Source organism: Belonocnema kinseyi, chromosome 3 (assembly GCF_010883055.1).
Source record: "Belonocnema kinseyi isolate 2016_QV_RU_SX_M_011 chromosome 3, B_treatae_v1, whole genome shotgun sequence".
Taxonomy (NCBI): domain Eukaryota; kingdom Metazoa; phylum Arthropoda; class Insecta; order Hymenoptera; family Cynipidae; genus Belonocnema; species Belonocnema kinseyi.
In genome coordinates, this window is record NC_046659.1 from 90,106,923 (window position 1) to 90,117,373 (window position 10,451).

Here is a 10,451-nt window from a genome sequence, read left to right on the forward strand (position 1 = left end):
ATTGGGATTAATATTTTTTTAAGTTGCCTGACGTAAAATAAATGTAATCAATGTAATAAAGTATAAGAACCGAGAAAATACAAGAATTTTCGTTTATAAACGTTCCGAAATTCAGTGACATGAAATCAGTCACTTTCAGTCACTTTTTCGGATTAAATTCAAGTAAATTAGATTGTGGCAGTCCCGAGAACAAATTTGAGAATCAAAAGATATTAATTTTAAAATGTTTTATTCCATTTATAAAAGATTTTATAATATAGATGTTACAAGAATGGAATGTTGTTCTTTCAATATGAATGTTTAGGGAAAATTCCGGGAAAATTCATGAAATTTTGAAAATGAAGTTTCTCGGCCACCCTAAATGTTTTGTATACATTCAGAAAAAAAAATTAAAGTTACTTTTCCTTTTGATTTACTTGATTATTTATTAAATTTTCGCACTTTCAAATCCTATAAGCCTCTGTTTTAATGTTTTGACTGATTTTAGACAATTTTGAATACAAAATTATATTTCAGGAATATGCAGTTATTTACGTATATGGATTTAGCTAAATTTGCGAATTCCATTAATATACGTCTAAATATAAATGATTCCAAAAGCTGACAGTGTGTGCACTGTGCAATAAGATGCGATGATTCTACCGTACCAGACGATGTGGTTTACGGATGTGCCGTTATGAGGCCACATTCCTGGGAGTCATGCATGTGCGACGCAAAGCAAAACATTACATATTACTATGCCTTTTAAATTCTTCAATTTGAAATAACATTATTTTAGAATTTGATCAAATACGCCAATTTCATTAAGATTAATATATTCAATCATTCTTCTAAAATGTACAATCCACGAACGCCTTTATATCCATTTTTTATGGATACTCTCTAAATTTGAATTAGTAAATTATAATTGAATGTCAGTTAAATTTTATTATTGCTGTAGCTAGAATGCAGACACTGATAATTAATGAAAATATACTGATTCAATTAGTAATTATTGATATACGCACGCGCACTATCCGCATTCAAAATTATATATTTCTTAAGCCTTTTTAATATAAATGAACCTGTGCGAACGAATTTAAAGAAAAATGTGTATTATGTATTATACATTATTTGTGAAAAGGGAAACTTTATAATTATCTGAATAATGATAATGAGATAAAACAACTGTCACGAAACAGGGCGTAGTCCGAAGTCAAAATGTGTGCAGTGAAAAATTAACTTTATTTTCAGAGCAAAATTTCCAGGTTTATAAGCTAATATTTTGAAGTATTACGAATGAACTTTAACTTTTACTTAAATTCAACAAAGTTCATTTTCAACCAAAAAAGATAACTTTTCTATGATAAAATATGCTTTTTGTAGCAGTTGAACTAAATGTGAAAAAAACAACAAATTTTTAACAAAATAGTTGAAGCCTGAACCTCATAGATGAATTTGCAATAAAAGAATTTTTAAACACAAAAAGAAGGAATTTTTAACAAAATATTTCAACCTTCAACCGAATGGTTGAATTTTTGACTAAAAAAGATTCGGAGCCAAAAATATAATAGTAGACTTTTTAACCAAAAAAATTTCGAATTCATCCTGAACAATAAACGATACGTCTTGTCAGACTTCAAAGTCCTTCTATCATTCTAAAAAGCCCAAGTAGGTTGAACTAAAAATATCATTGAGAATCGCTTCGTTTGTGTGAATATTTATAGAACTTTCTAAACCTAAAAATAGCATATTACACTACCAGAAAAAATTCTGCAACTGATGTTAAAGAAACACTTTCGTTGCGTAATAGGTCTCTAAGTATACCTTATAGCTTATAAATAACACGTATAAATAGAATAGAAGTCACTAAAAATAGCGTAATTGCATTGAACTGAATATTTTAATATTAAGCAAAAATGAGGAAACAGTGGCTAAACGTATGCACATAAATAACAATTAACTATCTAAATTCTCACGTTATCGAGAATTATATATTGTTGAATTTTATGGCACCGTTAGCACTGCAATTCGTTAACTTTAGTTAAGCTTTCGCAAATATTTATATGTATATTAGCCACAATAATCTTAAGAAAGATTGTATCTCCGTCAACATTGCCAATGGGCCATGACTGGACTGGAGAAATGTTTTTTCCAGCAAAGCGTTACGCGTACTCCTTTCTATAGAAACGCCTGGCACAAATTCTTTAGTGGCGGCCTTGCGCGACACGTTACCTACAATTAGAAAAGATCTTGGCATTTTTGCAGGAAAGTGTGTTCAAGATAATCACAGAAAATAACTACTTTGAGCTGATTGCACTTCAAGAAAGAGTTATTTAACTTTATGTGAATTAAATAAGGATTCTCGCGCAGTCACCCCTCGTTGATGAACGTAATCCTCACAGGAAAAATAAATTAAAAATAAATTTGAGAAATAAGATGATTTTTTACGAAAATAGGGGAATAGTAGAGTAATTTATGATACTTGATGACTTTGTGAAGCTCTTCGCCTGAGGAGATTGCTAGAGAGTTTGATCAGTTACTTGTGTCGGAGCAGTGTTGCGAATCCAGCGTGTTACTTAAATAAGCAACACGGAAATTCCAAATTGATCTAAAATTGATACCTCTCCTTTTATACCTTTTCTTATACGAATTTCTTGCTATTCTCGATAGTATGACGAGGCTAAAACCAAACGAGTTAAGCTTATCGAAATCAGATGACTTTTCCAACATAAAAGATTAATTTTTTGCAGTTTAACTACACGGAAAAAATCCTTTTTAACAAAATAGTTGAAGTCTCAACCAACCAGATCAATTTTTTATCAAGAAAGATACATTTTAAACCAAATAGTTGAATATTCAACCAAAAAAGAAACTTTTTGAACCAAAAATAGAATCGTCAGAATGTTTGCTTAAAAAATTAATTTTTAAAAAAGAAAAAATGAATTTACAATTAGTTGAATTCAACCAAAAAAGGCGATTTTTTAGAGAAGCAGTTAAACCCTCAAACAAAAATGATAAATTTTCAAGCCGAAAGGACGAAATTTCAAGAACAAAAAATTAATTTTCAACCGAGCAGTTACATTAATAACCAGATAGTTGAACTTTAAAGCAATATAGATGAATATTAAATAAAACAGGTAAACATTTAACCAAACAGTTCTACATTTAACTAAATAGTTCAAATTGCTAAAACCAGACAGGTGATTTTTTTCGAAAACAGTTGAATTTTGGCCAAAAAAGTTAATTTCTAACTCTACAACTTCTTTGCTGAAAGTTATAAAATACTTTTTTAAAAATTGATTTTTTTAATAAAGACTTAAAACTTGAGTTGAAACTTAAAACATAACAATCACTAATAGAAAATGAACTTTTTTTACAACTTTACATATTTTGGGGTTCAAAATTTAACTGTTTGGTACAGAAACTTCGTTTTTTTTTTGAAAATTCAATAGTTTGACGGAAAATTCAAATATTTTGTACAAAATTCGGTTTTTAATATCAAAAACTAAATTCTTTAAATAAAAATTTAACCGTTCCTTTTTTTTTTATTAAAAATTGATTATTTTTAGTTTAAAATTTTACCATTAAATTATTCATTGGGAATTCATCCTTTTTTTGGTTGAAAATTCATCTACTTTGTTAAAAAATCGTCTTTTGTTTTTTGGTAGAAAAAATCATCTTTATGGTTGCAAAAAACTATTTGGTTAAAAATGTATGTGTTTTGTTAAGAATTTATCTTTTTTTTTAATAGGAAATTAATCTGCTTGGTTGAAAATTTGATTACTAGATTGAAAATTTAACTGTTTTGAAGACAGATCGTCTTTTTAGCTTAAAAATTCCACTATTTAGTTAAAAATGTATATGTATGAATGTTTTTGAGAATTCGTCTTTTATAGTAGAAAATTAATCTTCTTGGTTCAAAAGTATTCTTTTTTAACTTGAAAATTCCACATTTCGGATGATATTTTTTTTTCTTTATTGATTGAAAAATCTTTCTTTATTGAGAGTACAAGTTTAATTGCTTCTGATTTAAAATAAAAATATTCCCTGGGATAAAATGTTAACTATTACATTTTGTTGTGAGTTCATCTTTTTGGCTTAAAATTCACAACGACTTGTTTGAAGTTTAAACTACTTTTTTAATTAATAAGAAACAGTAAGATTTGACCAAACTCTCCTCGCCAAATGGGCTTGTGGTATTTTAAGATAGCTCCTAGATAAATTCACGAAAAAAGGTTAGTCGACAAAAAATACCTCAGATGGTAGGTTATGGGGGCACAAAACTAACATACCTTAACAAGTGGGGGGACGTGGTTTAAAATTGCAAAAAAAAAACTAAAAATAAGATCTGCGATAGTTAGAAGCTCGAAATTAAGAGGCCGTAAGTACATTATGTACCTGATATACAAATGTTTTAATTTGTGGCTTAAATTTCCGTGGTGGAGGGGGGGGGGGGGCTTGCTTACTTGTTTTTTTCAATTTTTTTCAGTTTTTTTATTTCAATTCTTCCATTTTTTATGAATTTTCTTTTTAATATCAAAAGCCCATTAAAACATAAAATAATGTTTACTTGAAACTGCTGGAACAGTTTGGAACACACAAGCAAACATGGCCACGTCAGACTCATAAGTATTTATCTTGGCTGGGAGAAAGTGTACCACATACTAGCATGCGACAGTGAATAGATTCTTGCAACTTAGTGACCGACATTCCATAGAATTGCACCACTAATAATAAGTATGACGTCATTGGCCCGTAATTGGACCCTTGTTTTGGAAAAAGTTACTCTTGTATTGTTTTCATTGAAATTAATATTTGCTTCTAAACAATGATGAAACAATAATTTTTCAATAAAAACGGTTAATATTCTACTAAACGGTTAAATTTTCATGAAAATAGTATAAAACAATTGCATTTTAACAGAAAATATAAACCTTTAGCTAAAATGTTGAATTTTCAGCAAAAAATGAATTTTTTAAAAAGTAGTTTAACTTTAAACCAAGTTGTTGATTTTTAAACTAAAATACATAAATTCTCAACGAAACATATAATAGTTAATATTTCAACCAAAAATATTTTTAATTGAAATAAAAAACAGACGAATTCAAACAAAGTATATTAAGTTTCGAGCCAGCTGTTACATTTATACCAAAAAGGGTGAATTGTTAAAAATGCAGTTCTTTCGTTGAAAAGTGTTATTTTTTGTTTGAAATTTCATCTCTTTCGGTAAAAAAAATCTGTATAGGGTTGATTTATTTTGTTTAAGATTCAACTTTTCTGATTGAAAGTTTAATTACTTGATTTAAGGTTAAACTAACATACTGTCTTAGAAATTTAGTTATTTGTTTGAAAATTCATTTCTTTGGTTGAAAGTTAATTTTTTTTTCAAATTCGTGTGTTTTGTAGAAAATTAAAAAAAAATTTTAATTCGAAAATTATATTTCTTGTTTGAAATTTAACTCTTTTGGTAGAAAGTCCAACTATGTGATTGAAAAGTAACTTTTTATTCTACACGGAGAAACTTTCAGTTATAAAATTTGATGTCATAATATTTATTTTTACAATACGACAATAGCAAGTCAGGATATAGAGTCAGTATTGTGAATATTAAAATCTCAAGTTATTATGTTTATTGAAATATAAAATAAATGGGTAAATAATTGCACTTATACCAAAAGAAACTTACTATAATCCCTAAGACAGACTGTGAACTTTACAAAACACAATAGTAAAGACATTCTGTCTATATTCATTCTCCGCATTTCTAATTTTTCCCATAGAAAATAGAAAAAACTTCCATGGTCGAAAGAGCAAAATAAAAATACATTCGCATTCACTCCACGCCCTGTACACTTTATACATTAAACATACAATTAGATATTTATATTTTATTCTAAGCTGAAAGAGAAAAAACCTTGTTAGAAAAAATCAGCCCTGACGGGAATTGAACACGGGTCTCCGGGGCAGTAGAAAGGAGATATTTCCCTGTGATAAAACAAATTATAAGGTTTAGAAATTTTATCATCAATATGAACTTCGGCGCGTGTACTGGCGTCATTTGGTATTAAATCGCGAAGCACTACATTCAACTCTGTTTTCTGTCATTGCACCTTCCCATTGAAAATGGTAATTTTTCTTACCTGTTTTGCAACTGATGTTATTTTAACTGCTAGTTATTGCAACTATGGTTTTATCATTTAATTTGTGAATATCACTTTTTTCAACTTCAATTTGCTATCAAAAATATGAATTTTTCTAACTATAAATGGCAATTATTAGGTTTGTAGTATATTTATAAATGAAATGGAAAATTTATTTCTTCCTATGGTTGCGGCAATAATACCATTTTCTCGGATATATCCTAGATTGCCAACGGACTTTTGAAAATATCAATATTATAATGCCAAATTTTACGATCAAAACTTTCTCCGTGTAAATTAATCCTTTGGGCTTGAAAATTCAACTCTTTTATTCAAGAGTGTTATTTTTTATTTGAAAATTTATTTCTTCCATTAAACTTATTTCTTCTTTTTTTTTGGTAAAAAATAAAACTGCTTAGTTGAAAAATCTGACTGAAAAATCTTTCTTGGTTGAAAATACAATAATTTTACTTGAAATGTTAGGAATTCAAAGCGTTTCAAATTGGATAATACAAAAGGTGTTTTGGCCGGAATTGGAAACATTTTAGGCTCTGATAATTAAAGTTGTTACCTGAATTTCAGAATGGGGTCTTTAATTTAGATCAATTTTCCTGAATTTAATTCAGCCAATTTTAAAGTATAACAATTATAAGCATTCTTTTCTAGTCATGCAAATAGCATTTAAAATTATTTTATCAGTCGAAAGTGAATCGTGATTTTAACTTGAAATTCAATATGAAAAATCATTTTTAATGGCTGATGAAAATAAAGTCAATGAAACAAGCAATTCTGTCGAACCTGCCGAACAAAATAGATTTTGAAGGTTATTTATTTATTTATTATTAGTATACCATTAAGCCATATCCCTTTCGGGGCTAACAAGATTCACTCGGTGAGGAATTGGTAGGAGCTTCACAAACTCATCATGTAAAGCTCTTCACTCGGGACCATTAGTATTATAAATAGAAATTGTTATTCACTTTTCTAAATATAATGTGCATTTTTTATTTACTTTAACTAATGCATATTTCTTTTTAAATTATTTTTTATGAATTATCATCTTAGTTTTTTTGATTTTTAAATTTAAAAATTAAGGAAGTGCAAAAAGTCACTTTTTAGGTAACTTGAAGTTACTTTATATAGTAACTGTAACGAGATATTGAAAGAAAAGGAACTTACCCAACACTGATTGAAACTTTCATTTCTTCGAAACTATAGTTCGGCACAAAGGCACTTTAGACAACGAATTTGATGCGATAATCGAATCAACTCGGTAAAGAAAATATCGATCAGTAACGCCAGCGGTTTCGAGATTTTTTGCATTAATCGAATCAGCATTCCTCTAAAGAATTTCATCCGTGTAAAAGAAAAAGGTTTGCCGAAATTATTGACAAGCACCGCTAAATTCTCAGCGAGATGCAAGAATCTAATAGAAGACTACGAGATACTCATCAGTATCATATGGCTATCGTTAGAACAATTTTAATTTCTTTGATATCCCTTTGAATTGTCTTTTTTCTTTGTTTCAATTCTCACTACAAAAAAGAGATCACCAATCATCCTAAGTATAAATTAAAGATTTTATCAATAAGAAAACTTTTCAAAACATACAAATAATTAGGTTGCTCATTTCGTGCCTCGGAAGGAGCATCGTACTCGTTTTATCGACAAGGGTGAAAATTAAAAAAAGTTATTTAATAACATCTGATAGATACGCTTCTCGTAATATTGAAATCTTGGTCTAAATCTTGAAGATAAAAACGCAATCTGTCATGCAAAAAAAAATTATATTCATGATAACAATAAAACTCTGCTATTTATTGGTGAGAAATATCAAGTTTCGAAAGGCAAACTTGATCGCGGAATTCACTTTCGCCGGTTCACACGCTTGCCGCCCTCTTTTTGCCAAACATTTCGTTCTCGAAACAAATTGAAAAAGAAGCTGAGACTGTATCAGCACCAGATCACAACATTTTCGCTATTCGTGAGTAATTTAATTCTTTTTTTTTTATTCGGAACTAAATACAGCATTTTCAATTGGATTATTCAGTGTGGCCGCAAAACTTCATTTTCAAAATTTCCTGTCTTTTCGCTGATTATTCCCTGCTCAATTTTTCATTTTCACTGACTCAAAACAGGGAGAATATGGTGATTTTTTACGGAAATAGGAGGATAAATTGTTTAACGTAAATTTAACGTGGATACCAAATGATAACATTGCAGAATAACATTGAATTTTCAACAAAAAAGTTGAATTTTCAAACAAAAAGATTTTCTAACAAAAGGGATAAATTTTCAACGAAAAAGCGCAAGTTGTTAACAAAATAGTTAAGTTTTCAAGCTATCAAGTAAAATGCTTTAGAAACCAATTGAATTAGCTGAATTTTCAACCTACAAAGACAAATTTCCAATCGAGAAGGGTAATTTTTTTACAAAAGAAGACCAATTTTCAACGAAATATAAATGTATTTTCAACCAAAATGATGATTTTTCAACAATGAAGAATAATTTTCTATCCGAAAAGACCAAAGTTATTCAAGAAGATAGTTATATTTTTAATATGATAATTAAATTTTTGATAAAATATGTAGTTAGACTTTTTAACAAATAGCTGAATTTCGAACTTTTGAACAAATAGCTGAATTTTCATACAAAGAAGATTAATTTTCTACAAGAAACTACAAATTTTCAACCAAATACATCAATTTTCAACCAAAATGATGATTCTTCAACAAATAAGATTAATTAAAAAAAAAAAAACAACAAATTTTATACTAAATCAACTAAATTGCAATTAAAAAGATGAATCTTTTTATAAAACAATTGAACTTTAAAAAAATTAATTTTCGACCAACTCAAGCTAAATTTAACAAAATATTGGAATTTTTGACATAATAATTAATTTGTTTACAAATTCCTTGGATTGCTTAACAAATAGCTGAATTTTCAACCAATTGGTCAAGTATTCAAACAAAGAAGATTATACTTTCACTATAAACAGTTGAACTCTTAACTGAATAGCTGAATTTTCAAAAAAGATTAATTTTCAACCAAAAAAGTTAAACTTGAGAACAAATAAGATTAATTTTCTTCTCAAAAAGATAAATTTTCAACTAAATGCATAAATTATCAAACAAATAGTTGAATTTTCCACTTCTAAAGAATAGTTTTTTTATATAAAAAATGGAATGAAATAGTTGAACTTGCAGAGGAATCCTCAAGAAAAAAACATTAATTTTTACGCCTAACAGTTGTAAAAAATAGTTTTAAAAATATTAAATTTATTTTAACATAATTGAATATTGAATACACAAAAAACGAGATTTTCATCAAACAGTTTAATTTTTAATTATTTTTAAAAATGGATGAATTTTCTACCAAAAAGATAAATTTTCAACAAAGTAGTTCAATTTTCGAGCAAGTAGTTGAATTTTTGAACAGAAAATATGACTTCTAACAAAATAGATCAATTTTTAACCAAATAAAAGAATTTTTAATCAAATGACTTGAATTCTGAACCAAAAATATAATAGCAGACATTTCAACCAAAGAGAATGAACTTTTTACAAAAAATAGTTGGATTTCCTTCTTGGGTTCTATTAATTTAGTTCGCATTTAAGAGAAAAGAGAGGGATTCTTTTAAGAAGGTGTGATAAAAGCGGGAGGGGGGGGGGTAGAAGAAGGAGTATGAAGTCTGTATTTTTAATATAGAATCTTTCATGAATGGACTAAAACAATTTTAATTTAAATTCATAAATTTTCCATTAATTATTCTTGACCTAATTTTTGCTACTTTTTAAATAATTAACTTTCTCCAGATTTCAAGGTTTTCTCTGACATTTGGCCACCCTAATCAGGGTTCTTAATTTTATAACTGAACATTTATATTCCTTATCCATTCCTTACCTATTTCTTAGTTTACAGAAGGGGATCAGGAACTGCGAGTGTCAACGAAGTGAAATCCATCTGCAATTATATAATAAACAAAATTTATAAATGTTTTTAGTTTTTATAGGTTTCCATAAAATTAGTTTGGATATTATATGTTAAAAAATTGCTGTTCTACCAAAAATTTTATTCTATATTATGAAAAATCCATAGTATGCTTGGTATGGGGTGCGATTTCAATTTCAGTTTTGAAGTAAAAGTAAATAATAAGGAAACCCCAGAGGAAACCCGCATTGCGACTTGTGGCAGCTCTGAAGTTAAATGAATGCTTTTCACCCACAAGAAATTTATACCAAATAAACGAATTTTTGATGTCAAAGCACCCGCATGAAGTAAATACAATCAAAGCGCCCATTGTCCCTTTGGGAAATTTTTTGTACT

General features: G+C 28.2%; 1 protein-coding gene across 1 annotated transcript in view; it reads right to left on the reverse strand.

Annotated features, from left to right (window-relative positions):
- Positions 1-10,088, reverse strand: part of LOC117169356 (3-phosphoinositide-dependent protein kinase 1) — an 82,683-nt gene extending 72,595 nt beyond the window's left edge. Inside the window, exon 1 of the mRNA XM_033355698.1 lies at positions 10,029-10,088. The gene's annotated coding sequence lies outside the window, so the exon portion shown is untranslated. The remainder of the gene's footprint in view (positions 1-10,028) is intronic.
- Between the last annotated feature and the right edge of the window lie 363 nt (positions 10,089-10,451).